This window comes from Oncorhynchus clarkii, chromosome 12 (genome assembly GCF_045791955.1).
Source record: "Oncorhynchus clarkii lewisi isolate Uvic-CL-2024 chromosome 12, UVic_Ocla_1.0, whole genome shotgun sequence".
NCBI lineage: Eukaryota > Metazoa > Chordata > Actinopteri > Salmoniformes > Salmonidae > Oncorhynchus > Oncorhynchus clarkii.
In genome coordinates, this window is record NC_092158.1 from 88,523,036 (window position 1) to 88,536,959 (window position 13,924).

The following is a 13,924-nucleotide window of genomic DNA, read 5'->3' on the forward strand; positions in this document are numbered from 1 at the left end:
CACACACACACACACACACACACACACACACACACACACACACACACACACACACACACACACACACATCTTAGCAGCACAGGGCATGAGCCCCTAATTGACTACAGCAACATACCCCTGGCTGGTTGACCACAACGGTCTGTCTAGGCAGTCTCTCTACAGCCACCAAATCAAATTTTATTGGTCACATACACATGGTTAGCCGATGTTAATGCGAGTGTAGCGAAATGCTTGTGATTCTAGTTCCGACAATGCAGTAATATCTAACAAGTAATCTAACAATTTCATAACAACTACCTTACAAGTGTAAAGGAATGAATAAGAATATGTACATATAAATATATGGATGACTGATGGCCGTGCGGCTTAGGCAAGATGCAGTAGATGGTATAGAATACAGTATATACATATGAGATGAGTAATGTAGGGTATGTAAACACAATATAAACTGGCATTATTTAAAGTAACAAGTGATACATTTATTACATCCATTGTTTAATTATTAAAGTGACCAGAGATTGAGTCAGTATGTTGGCAGCAGCCACTCAGTGTTAGTGGTGGCTGTTTAACAGTCTGATTGCCTTGAGATAGAAGCTGTTTTTCAGTCTCTTGGTCCGTGCTTTGATGCACCTGTACTGACCTCGCCTTCTGGATGATAGCGGGGTGAACAGGCAGTGGCTCGGGTGGTTGAGGTCCTTATTGATCTTTTGGCCTTCCTGTAACATCGGGTGGTGTAGGTGTCCTGGAGGGCAGGTAGTTTGCCCCCGGTGATGCGTTGTGCAAACCTCACTACCCTCTGGAGAGCCTTACGGTTGTGGGCGGAGCAGTTGCTGTACCAGGCGGTCAGACAGGATGCTCTCGATTGTGGATCTGTAAAAGTTTGTGAGTGTTTTCGGTCCTGTTGGTTCTTTCTCACATGTGGATCCCCCTGACCACATAAACATTACACCCACATCCAATGAGATCCTGGAGATCCCAGTCCAACCACGGTCAGGCCACAACATCCCCTCCCAACACACTGGCAGGAACACGTTGACCTAGTTGAGATCCTGGAGATCCCAGTCCAACCACGGTCAGGCCACAACATCCCCTCCCAACACACTGGCAGGAACACGTTGACCTAGTTGAGATCCTGGAGATCCCAGTCCAACCACGGTCAGGCCACAACATCCCCTCCCAACACACTGGCAGGAACACGTTGACCTAGTTGAGATCCTGGAGATCCCAGTCCAACCACGGTCAGGCCACAACATCCCCTCCCAACACACTGGCAGGAACACGTTGACCTAGTTGAGATCCTGGAGATCCCAGTCCAACCACGGTCAGGCCACAACATCCCCTCCCAACACACTGGCAGGAACACGTTGACCTAGTTGAGATCCTGGAGATCCCAGTCCATCCACGGTCAGGCCACAACATCCCCTCCCAACACACTGGCAGGAACACGTTGACCTAGTTGAGATCCTGGAGATCCCAGTCCAACCACGGTCAGGCCACAACATCCCCTCCCAACACACTGGCAGGAACACGTTGACCTAGTTGAGATCCTGGAGATCCCAGTCCAACCACGGTCAGGCCACAACATCCCCTCCCAACACACTGGCAGGAACACGTTGAACTAGTTGAGATCCTGGAAATCCCAGTCCAACAACGGTCAGGCCACAACATCCCCTCCCAACACACTGGCAGGAACACGTTGACCTAATTGAGATCCTGGAGATCCCAGTCCAACCACGGTCAGGCCACAACATCTCCTCCCAACACACTGGCAGGAACACGTTGACCTAGTTGAGATCCTGGAGATCCCAGTCCAACCACGGTCAGGCCACAACATCCCCTCCCAACACACTGGCAGGAACACGTTGACCTAGTTGAGATCCTGGAGATCCCAGTCCAACCACAGTCAGGCCACAACATTCCCTCCCAACACACTGGCAGGAACACGTTGAACTAGTTGAGAACCTGGAGATCCCAGTCCAACCACGGTCAGGCCACAACATCCCCTCCCAACACACTGGCAGGAACACGTTAAACTAGTTGTGTAGTTCTAGGTGCTAAAAACAGATATTCTTGGTATAGATATTCAGATATTCAGATATTACTCCGTTAACAGTTGAATGGATCTCTTTTAAGCAACGTGTTTATCCATCTCCCTGACCCAGCCACGGATCAGACAGTCATCTCCTAACAGAAACACACTGGCAAGAAAGCAGCAGTCCACAGGGTATATCAATTCCATCTTCCTCTGGGTGGACAGTATCAACAGCAGGGTGACACGTCAAGTCTACAACTGACCCTGATCTTGGGACAGATAACCATGTTAGTTCTATTAGTGTAGCATGCACACACACACACACACACACACACGCACGCACACACACACACACACACACTCACTCACACACGCACACACACTCACACACTCACGCACACACACTCACACAGACACACAGACACACACACACACACTCACTCACACACTCACACAGACACAGACAAACACACACACACTCACATTAGAGAAGCATATGTTGATTTGGTTATTGTGAAGAGGGTTCTTCTGAACATCCCAGGTCAGGAAGACAGGGAGGGAATTACTCTGTTACTCTGCTATGTTTAATGTAAGTAGGTAATATATCACATTCCACTTCACATCCCTTCCTCACCCCACCCTCCTGCAGCTGGTCTGCACCATAGATGAACCATAGATGAACCCACGATTGTCCAGTAGTGTATAATACAACAGACATGACCTAGTTCATTGTGCAGAAGGTTGTGAGTTCTCATCCCAGGTCAGGAAGACAGGGACGAGGGAGGAACTAGTAGTACTCGTTGTAACATCCCGTTCCTCGCTCTATACTCATCCCTCATCCCGAACCTTACAGCTGGGTTCTGGGCTGCTGTTCTCAGATACTACAGAATGTCACTAATTCACTCACAATCCGAGGGTGGAAATAAAGAACGGACAGAAAATGCAACCCAAACAGAGAGAAAACACCCTGAGATGAGAGAGAGAGAGATAAGAGTGGTGAAATCTGGGAACAGAGTAGGACAGATGTAGCTGAACAGGACCTCCTCCTCTCCTGATCCTGAGCCAGAGGAGATGTAGAGATGCATTGTTATGCATTCCAGATGGGAACTGGAGACTATTTCCTCACCCTAGTGAGTGTGTTTCAAAACATGTGTTGCACTAAAGTAATAATTTAACTGTCTCCCACTCAAGACTTGGGTTTGGCTAAAAAGAAAACTTCAAGTTAGAAAAAATTAAGAAATATAATTTAACACCCTCTACATCTCTCTCTCTCCCTACAGTATCTCTCTCTCCCTAGTCTCTCTTGCTCTCCCTACAGTCTCTCTCCCTCCTTAGTCTCTCTCTCTATCTCTCTCCCTAGTGTCTCTCTCTCTCTCCCTAGTCTCTGTCTTTTGCTCTCTCTCTCCTTAGTCTCTCTCTTTCTCTCTCTCCCTAGTCTCTCTCTTTTTCTCTCTCGCTAGTCTCTCTCTCTCTACAGTCTCTCTCTCCCTACAGTCTCTCTCTTTACAGTCTCTCTCTCTCTCTATCCCTAGTCTCTCTCTCCCTACAGTCTCTCTCTCTCCCTAATCTCTCTCTCTCTCTCCCTACAGTATCTCTCTCTCCTTATAGTCTCTCTCTCTCCTTACAGTCTCTCTCTCTCTCTCTCTCTCTCTCTCTCTCGCTCTCTCTCTCTCTCTCCTTACAGTCTCTCTCTCTCCTTACAGTCTCTCTCTCTCCTTACAGTCTCTCTCTCTCTCCTTACAGTCTCTCTCTCTCCCTAGTCTCTCTCTCCCTACAGTCTCTCTCTCTCTCCTTACAGTCTCTCTCTCTCTCCCTAGTTTCTCTCTCTCTCTCCCCAGTCTCTCTCTCTCTCTCTCCCTACAGTAACTCTCTCCTTACAGTCTCTCTCTCTCTCTCTCTCCTTACAGTCTCTCTCTCTCTCTCTCTCTCTCTCCTTACAGTCACTCTCTCTCCTTACAGTCTCTCTCTCTCTCTCTCCTTACAGTCTCGCTCTCTCTCTCTCTCCTTACAGCCTCTCTCTCTCCCCTTACAGTCTCTCTCTCTACTAAAACAACTCTGCTAAAGTGAAAACTAGAGAGAGGTGGCCTGATCATTTTATTTGCGGTGTTGTTGGATTGGACGGAAGGCTTCTTTCTACCTTGTGTTATGTGGTGGTGGGGGTTGGGACGGAGGACAACCTCATTGAAACGGCTTCTTTCTTGCTTGAGAGAGAGTGTGTGTGTGTGTGTGTGTGTGTGTGTGTGAACGTGTGTGTGTGTGCGTGTGTGTGTGTGTGTGTTTATATGTTATTTTTCCAAGATAAAGTTACCCTTTCGAAAACAATTACCTGGCTTTTCATTACACTCACTGTACAGCTAGACTCCAGCCCTGTTAAAGCCCAGCTCTTGCACGTCTTAATTGAAGTCTATTGCTCTCAATAACCACACGTGCAGCATTGGATTGGTACTCCCTCAATAGTAAACACATGTATGTACACACCCATAAAGTCCCTACACCACTACAGCCCCTACACCCCCTACAACTCTACACACCCATAAAGTCCCTACACCACTACAGCCCCTACACCCCCTACAACTCTACACACCCATAAAGTCCCTACACCACTACAGCCCCTACAACCCCCTACAACTCTACACACCCATAAAGTCCCTACACCACTACAGCCCCTACAACTTTACAGCCCCTAAACCCCCTACAACTCTACACACCCATAAAGTCCCTACACCACTACAGCCCCTACACCCCCTACAACTCTACACACCCATAAAGTCCCTACACCACTACAGCCCCTACAACCCCCTACAACTCTACACACCCATAAAGTCCCTACACCACTACAGCCCCTACAACACCCTACAACTCTACACACCCATAAAGTCCCTACACCACTACAGCGCTACACCCCCTACAACTCTACACACCCATAAAGTCCCTACACCACTACAGCCCCTAAACCCCCTACAACTCTACACACCCATAAAGTTCCTACAGCCCTACAGCCCCTACACCCCCTACAACTCTACACACCCATAAAGTCCCTACACCAATACAGCCCCTACACCCCCTACAACTCTACACACCCATAAAGTCCCAACACCACTACAGCCCCTACACCCCTACAACTCTACACACCCATAAAGTCCCTACACCACTACAGCCCCTACACCCCCTACAACTCTACACACCCATAAAGTCCCTACACCACTACAGCCCCTACACCCCCTACAACTCTACACACCCATAAAGTCCCTACACCACTACAGCGCTACACCCCCTACAACTCTACAGCCCCTACACCCCCTACAACTCTACACACCCATAAAGTCCCTACACCACTGCAGCCCCTACACCCCCTACAACTCTACACACCCATAAAGTCCCTACACCACTACAGCGCTACACCCCCTACAACTCTACAGCCCCTACAGTCCCTACACCACTACAGCGCTACACCCCCTACAACTCTACACACCCATAAAGTCCCTACACCACTACAGCCCCTACAGCCCCTACAACTCTACACACCCATAAAGTCCCTACACCACTACAGCCCCTACACCCCCTACAACTCTACACACCCATAAAGTCCCTACACCACTACAGCACTACACCCCCTACAACTCTACAGCCCCTACAGTCCCTACAACTCTACAGCTCCTACACCCCCTACAACTCTACAGCTCCTACACCCCCTACAACTCTACAGCTCCTACACCCCCTACAACTCTACAGCTCCTACACCCCCTACAACTCTACAGCTCCTACACCCCCTACAACTCTACACACCCATAAAGTCCCTACACCACTACAGCGCTACACCCCCTACAACTCTACAGCCCCTACAGCTCCTACAACTCTCCCGCCCCTACAACCCCCTACACCACTACAGCGCTACACCCCCTACAACTCTACAGCTCCTACAGCCCCTACACCACTACAGCGCTACACCCCCTACAACTCTACAGCCCCTACAGCCCTACAGCCATACAGCCCTACAGCCCCTACAGCCCCTACAGCCCTTACAGCCCCTACAGCCCCTACAGCCCCTACAGCCATACAGCCCCTACAACCATACAGCCCCTACAGCCCCTTACAGCCCATACAGCCCTTACAGCCCCTACAGCCCCTACAGCCCCTACAGCCCCTACAGCCCTTACAGCCCCTACAGCCCCTACAGCCCTTACAGCCCCTACAGCCCTACAGCCCTACAGCCCTACAGCCCTTACAGCACCTACAGCCCTACAGCCCTTACAGCACCTATAGCCCTACAGCCCCTACAGCCCCTACAGCCCTACACCCATAACAGCCCTTACAGCCCCTACAGCCCCTACAGCCCCACGTCCCTACAGCCCCTACAGCCCTACACCCGTAACAGCCCTTACAGCCCCTACAGCCCCACGCCCCTACAGCCCCTACAGCCCCACGCCCCTACAGCCCGACTGCCCCTACAGCCCCTACAGCCCTTACAGCCCCTTTCAGCCCTTACAGCCCCTACAGCCCTACAGCCCCTACAGGCCCTACAGCCCCCAGCACAACATATGTATAGTAAGTGTACACACACACACCACCTCTCTTTCTGACTCTAGGTCTGTAATGTATGGTCAGTGAGCCAGGTTTGTTTTTACGAGGGAGCTCAGTCAGGGTTGGAAACTAACACAGCTTGTGTTCCAAATGGAGCCCTATTCCCTATACAGTGCATTACGTTTCACCAGAGACCTATTGGCCCTGAATGGCAGTAGTGCACTACATAGGGAATAGGGTACCATTTGAGAAGCACTGATAGTGTCAATGTTAGATAGGATGTGGGTTCTTAATCTGGACAAAATCACCCATTATATCCTCATTGGAGGGAGAGAGCGGTCTATGATGGTCATCACCGGATGTGAGGATTATTTCATTTGTATTTAATCTGTTTTTAACCTTATTGGAGAGAAGGACTAACTTTCCCATTATAACCTTATTGGAGAGAAGAACTAACTCTCCCATTATTGGAGAGAAGGACTAACTCTCCCATTATAACCTTATTGGAGAGAAGAACTAACTCTCCCATTATTGGAGAGAAGGACTAACTCTCCCATTATTGGAGAGAAGGACTAACTCTCCCATTATTGGAGAGAAGGACTAACTCTCCCATTATAACCTTATTGGAAAGATGGACTAACTCTCCCATTATAACCTTATTGGAAAGAAGGACTGGTCTGAGATTGTAACTGGACATAAATAATAATAAACAGACCAGGATGAATGTTATTGTGTCAAATTGGCTAAAACTAAAACTGATGGAAAAGACTGGAAACTTACAGAACAGACTGGACACTTACAGAACAGACTGGAAACTTACAGAACAGACTGGAAACTTACAGAACAGACTGGAAACTTACAGAACAGACTGGGCACTTACAGAACAGACTGGACACTTACAGAACAGACTGGAAACTTACAGAACAGACTGGAAACTTACAGAACAGACCGGAAACTTACAGAACAGACTGGAAACTTACAGAACAAACTGGAAAGAAACTTGGTGGTGATGGTAAATCTGCTTTACTTCTTGAAGAATTCTAAATTCTTTAGTTGACCATGACCAAGGAACTTCCACATTACAGATTGAAGGAGACTGCCAAACCCCTTTCTGGTTTCGGCTTAGCTCGGCTGTTAATTATGAATCGGACCCTTGTTTTCAATTTTTGCCTAAAATGACACCCAAATCTAACTGCCTGTAGCTCAGGACCTGAACCAAGGATATGCATGTTCTTGATACCATTTGAAAGGAAACACTTTGAAGTTTGTGGAAATGTGAAATTAATGTAGGAGAATATAACATTAGATCTGGTAAAAGATAATACAAAGGAAAAAATGTGTTTTATTTTATATTTTTTCATCATCTTTGAAATGCAAGAGAAAGGCCACTGTTTATCATTTCAGTTTAGGCCCAATTTTGGCCACTGGATGGCAGCAGTGTATGTGCAAAGTTTTAGACTGATCCAATGAACCATTGCATTTCTGTTGAAAACGTTGTATCAAGTCTGCCCAAATGTGCCTAATTGGTTTATTAATACATTTTCAAGTTCATAACTGTGCATTCTCCTCAAACAATAGCATGGTATTCTTTCACTGTAATAGCTACTGTAAATTGGATAGTGCAGTTAGATTAACAAGAATGTAAGCTCTCTGCCCATATCAGATATGTCTATGTCCTGGGAAATGTTCTTGTTACCTACAACCTCATGCTAATCACATTAGCGCATGTTAGCTCAACCGTCCCGTGGGAGGAAACCAATCCCGTAGAGGTTAAAATCTCTTCTTGATTACCACCTAGGGTGATTTTGACCGAAGAAGAAACTATTGGAAAAATCAACAATCACAACAAAATGTTAACTTATTTATTATCAATTCATTAGACATGTAATTAACCCTTAAAGCGCCAACAGGTGTCAATGTTAACCTTAAGGGGTCAAAAACGTCATTGTTAAAATAAAATGTAATTGAATCCTTCAAAACAATAGTTTACTATGATTTCTGTGTTAATACGGAGGAATTAAAAATAATCTAGGGGCAAATCCAAAAATGTTGACTCAATTGTGCACTTTGCGATAAAAGCACCACATTTGGCACGAAAATAGATGTATGTAGCCTTAAAATGTATACAGGTAACTGCCAAAATAATGACAACAATTGAGTAAATGAGGGATAGAAAGTATATTGGAAGCAGGTGCTTCCACACAGGTGTGGTTCCTGAGTTAATTAAGCAGTTAACATCCCATCATTAACATCCTGTCATGTATAAAAATGCTGGGCAGGCCATTATTTTGGCTACCATGGCATAGGATGTACAGTTGATGTCGGAAGTTTACATACACTTAGGTTGGAGTGATTTAAATTCGTTTTTCAACCACTCCACAAATGTATTGTTAACAAACTAGAGTTTTGGCAAGTCGGTTAGGACATCTACTTCGTGCATGACACAAGTCATTGTTTACAGACAGATTATTTCACTTATAATTGACTGTAGCACAATTCCAGTGGATCAGATGTTTACCTACACTAAGTTAACTGTTTTTAAACAGATTGGAAAATTCCAAAGAATTATGTCATGGCTTTAGAAGCTTCTGATAGGCTAATTGACATAATTTGAGTCAATCGGAGGTGTACCTGTGGATGTATTTCAAGGCCTACCTTCAAACTCAGTGCCTCTTTGCTTGACATATTGAGAAAATCTAAAGGAATCAGCCAAGACCTCAGAAAATAATTGTAGATTGTAGAAAATAACCAAGTCCGGTTCATCCTTGGGAGCAATTTCAAAATGCCTGAAGGTACCACATTCATCTGTACAAACAATGGTACGCAAGTATAAACACCATGGGCCACGCAGCCGTCATACCGCTCAGGAAGGAGACGCATTCTGTCTCCTAGAGATGAACGTACTTTGGTTTGAAAAGTGCAAATCAATCCCAGAACAACAGCAAAGGACCTTGTGAAGATGTTGGAGGAAACAGGTACAAAAGTACCTATATCCACAGTACAACAAGTCCTATATCGACATAACCTGAAAGGCGGCTCAGCAAGGAAGAAGCCACTGCTCCAAACCCGCCTGTGCTACGGTTTGCAACTACACCTGGGGACAAAGATTTAACTTTTTGGGGAAATGTCCTCTGGTCTGAAGAAACAAAAATAGAACTGTTTGGACATAATGCCCATCGTTATGTTTGGAGGAAAAAGCGGGAGGCTTGCAAGCCGAAGAACACCATCCCAACCATGAAGCACCGGGTGGCAGCATCATGTTGTGCTTTGCTGCAGGAGGGATTGGTGCACTTCACAAAATAGATGGCATCATGAGGTAGGAAAATTACGTGGATATATTGAAGCAACATCTCAAGACATCAGTGTTAAAGCTTGGTAGCAAATTTGTCTTCCAAATGGACAATGACCCCAAGTCATGACAAAGTCAAGGTATTGGAGTGGCCATTACAAAGCCCTGACCTCAATCCTATAGAACATTTGTGGACAGAACTGAAAAGGCGTGTGCAAGCAAGAACGCCTACAAACAGTTCTGTCAGGAGGAATGGGCCAAAATTCACCTAACTTATTGTGGGAAGCTTGTGGAAGGCTACCCGAAACGTTTGACCCAAATTAAACCATTTAAAGGCAATGCTACCAAAATACTAATTTAGTGTATGTACACTTCTGACCCACTTGGAATGTAATGAAAGAAATAAAATCTGAAAGAAATAATTCTCTCTACTATTATTCTGACATTTCAACCTAGAGAGCTTTTTTCAACAAGGTTCGGCTTTTTCAAGAGAGGCTTTATTACTGCCAATTTTTTGTGAGTTTGGTACACATTCGGTGGATAGAGATCCATTTATTATGTTTAACATAGGAGGGCCCAGCACAGGAAGCAGCTCTTTCAGTAGTTTAGTTGGAATAGTGTCCAGTATGCAGCTTGAAGGTTTAGAGGCCTTGATTATTTTCATCAATGTGTCAAGAGATACAGTACTAAAAAACTTGAGTGTCTCCCCTGATCCTAGGTCCTGGCAGAATTGTGCAGACAGAATTGTGCAGAGCTTTGGAGGAATACGCAGATTCAAAGAGGAGTCCGTAATTTGCTTTCTAATGATCATGATCTATTCACTCCTCTCTTGAGTGAATGCTTTTTAGTTAGCTTTGCGAGCTAAAAATAGGATGATCAAGCAGCAGTGAGGGCTCTTCGGTACTGCACGGTACTGTCTTTCCAAGCTAGTCGGAAGACTTCCAGTTTGGTGTGACGCCATTTCCGTTCCAATTTTCTGGAAGCTTGCTTCAGAGCTCGGGTATTTTCTGTGTACCAGGGAGCTAGTTTCTTATGACAAATGTTTTTTGTTTTTAGGGGTGCGACTGCATCTAGGGTATTGCGCAAGGTTAAATTGAGTTCCTCAGTTAGGTGGTTAACTGATTTTTGTACTCTGATGTCCTTGGGTGGGCGGAGGGAGTCTGGAAGGGCATCTAGGAATCTTTGGGTTGTCCGAGAATTTAAAGCACGACTTTTGATGATCCTTGGTTGGGTCTGAGCAGATTATTTGTTGCGATTGCAAACGTGTGTTCCGATAGTCTCGGATTATGAGGAAAAACATTAAGATCCACAACATTTATTCCACGAGACAAAACTAGGTCCAGACTATGACTGTGGCAGTGAGTAGGTCTGGAGACATGTTGGACAAAACCCACTGAGTCGATGATGGCTCAGGAATGCCTTTTGGAGTGGGTCTGTGGACTTTCGCATGTGAATATTAAAGTCACCAAAAATGTGAATATTATCTGCCATGACTACAAGGTCCGATAAAAATTCAGGGAACTCAGTGAGGAACGCTGTATATGGCCCAGGAGGCCTGTAAACAGTAGCTATAAAAAGTGATTGAGTAGGCTGCATAGATTTCCTGAATAGAAGCTCATAAGACAAAAACGTCTGGGTTTTTTTGTAAATTGAAATTTGCTATCATAAATGTTAGCAACACCTCCGCCTTTGCGGGATGCACAGGGTTATGGTCACTAGTGTAACCAGGAGGTGAGGCCTCATTTAACACAGTAAATTCATCAGGCTTAAGCCATGTTTCAGTCAGGCCAATCACATCAAGATTATGATCAGTGATTAGTTCATTGACTATAACTGCCTTGGAAGGGAGGGATCTAACATTAAGTAGCCCCATTTTGAGATGTGAGATACCACAATCTCTTTCAATAATGGCAGGAATGGAGGAGGTCTTTATCCTAGTGAGATTGCTAAAGCGAACACCGCCATGTTTAGTTTTGCCCAACCTAGATCGAGTCACAGACAGAGTCTCAATGGGGATAGCTGAGCTGACTACACTGACTGTGCTAGTGGCAGACTCCACTAAGCTGGCAGGCTGGCTAACATCCTGCTGCCTGGCCTGCACCCTATCTCATTGTGGAGCTAGGGGAGTTAGAGCCCTGTCTATGTTCGTAGATAAGATGAGAGCACCCCTCCAGCTAGGATGGAGTCCATCACCCCTCAACAGGCCAAGCTTGGTCCTGTTTGTGGGTGAGTCCCAGAAAGAGGGCCAATTATCTACATCATTCAATCTTTTTGGAGGGGCAGAAAACTGTTTTCAACCAGGAATTGAGTTGTGAGACTCTGCTGTAGAGCTCATCACTCCCCCTAACTGGGAGGGGGCCAGAGACAATTACTCGATACCGACACATCTTTCTAGCTGATTTACACGCTGAAGCTATGTTGCGCTTGGTGACCTCTGACTGTTTCATCCTAACATCGTTGGTGCCAACGTGGATAACAATATCTCTATACTCTCTACACTCGCCAGTTTTAGCTTTAGCCAGCACCATCTTCAGATTAGCCTTAACGTCGGTAGCCCTGCCCCCTGGTAAACAGTGTATGATCGCTGGATGATTCGTTTTAAGTCTAATACTGCAGGTAATGGACTCGCCAATGACTAGAGTTTTCAATTTGTCAGAGCTAATGGTGGGAAGCTTTGGCGTCTCAGACCCCGTGGAGTAGAGACAAGAGAAGGCTCGTCCTCTGACTCTGACTCGCTGCTTAATGGGGAGAACCGGTTGAAAGTTTCTGTCGGCTGAATGAGCGACACAGGTTGAGCAGTCCTACAGCATTTCCCTCCAGAAGCCATGAGAAAGTTGTCCGGCTGCGGGGACCGTGCGAGGGGATTTATACTACTATCTGTACCTACTGTAAATCAAATCAAATCAAATCAAATCAAATCAAATTTTATTTGTCACATACACATGGTTAGCAGATGTTAATGCGAGTGTAGCGAAATGCTTGTGCTTCTAGTTCCGACAATGCAGTAATAACAAGTAATCTAACTAACAATTCCAAAACTACTGTCTTGTACACAGTGTAAGGGGATAAAGAATATGTACATAAGGATATATGAATGAGTGATGGTACAGAGCAGCATAGGCAAGATACAGTAGATGGTATCGGGTACAGTATGTACAAATGAGATGAGTATGTAAACAAAGTGGCATAGTATAGTATAAAGTGGCTAGTGATACATGTATTACATAAGGATACCGTCGATGATATAGAGTACAGTATATACGTATGCGTATGAGATGAATAATGTAGGGTAAGTAACATTTATATAAGGTAGCATTGTTTAAAGTGGCTAGTGATATATTTACATCATTTCCCATCAATTCCCATTATTAAAGTGGCTGGAGTTGAGTCAGTGTCAGTGTGTTGGCAGCAGCCACTCAGTGTTAGTGGTGGCTGTTTAACAGTCTGATGGCCTTGAGATAGAAGCTGTTTTTCAGTCTCTCGGTCCCAGCTTTGATGCACCTGTACTGACCTCGCCTTCTGGATGATAGCGGGGTGAACAGGCAGTGGCTCGGGTGGTTGATGTCCTTGATGATCTTTATGGCCTTCCTGTGACATCGGGTGGTGTAGGTGTCCTGGAGGGCAGGTAGTTTGCCCCCGGTGATGCGTTGTGCAGACCTCACTACCCTCTGGAGAGCCTTACGGTTGAGGGCGGTGCAGTTGCCATACCAGGCGGTGATACAGCCCGCCAGGATGCTCTCGATTGTGCATCTGTAGAAGTTTGTGAGTGCTTTTGGTGACAAGCCGAATTTCTTCAGCCTCCTGAGGTTGAAGAGGCGCTGCTGCGCCTTCTTCACGATGCTGTCTGTGTGAGTGGACCAATTCAGTTTGTCTGTGATGTGTATGCCGAGGAACTTAAAACTTGCTACCCTCTCCACTACTGTTCCATCGATGTGGATAGGGGGGTGTTCCCTCTGCTGTTTCCTGAAGTCCACAATCATCTCCTTAGTTTTGTTGATGTTGAGTGTGAGGTTGTTTTCCTGACACCACACTCCGAGGGCCCTCACCTCCTCCCTGTAGGCCGTCTCATCGTTGTTGGTAAT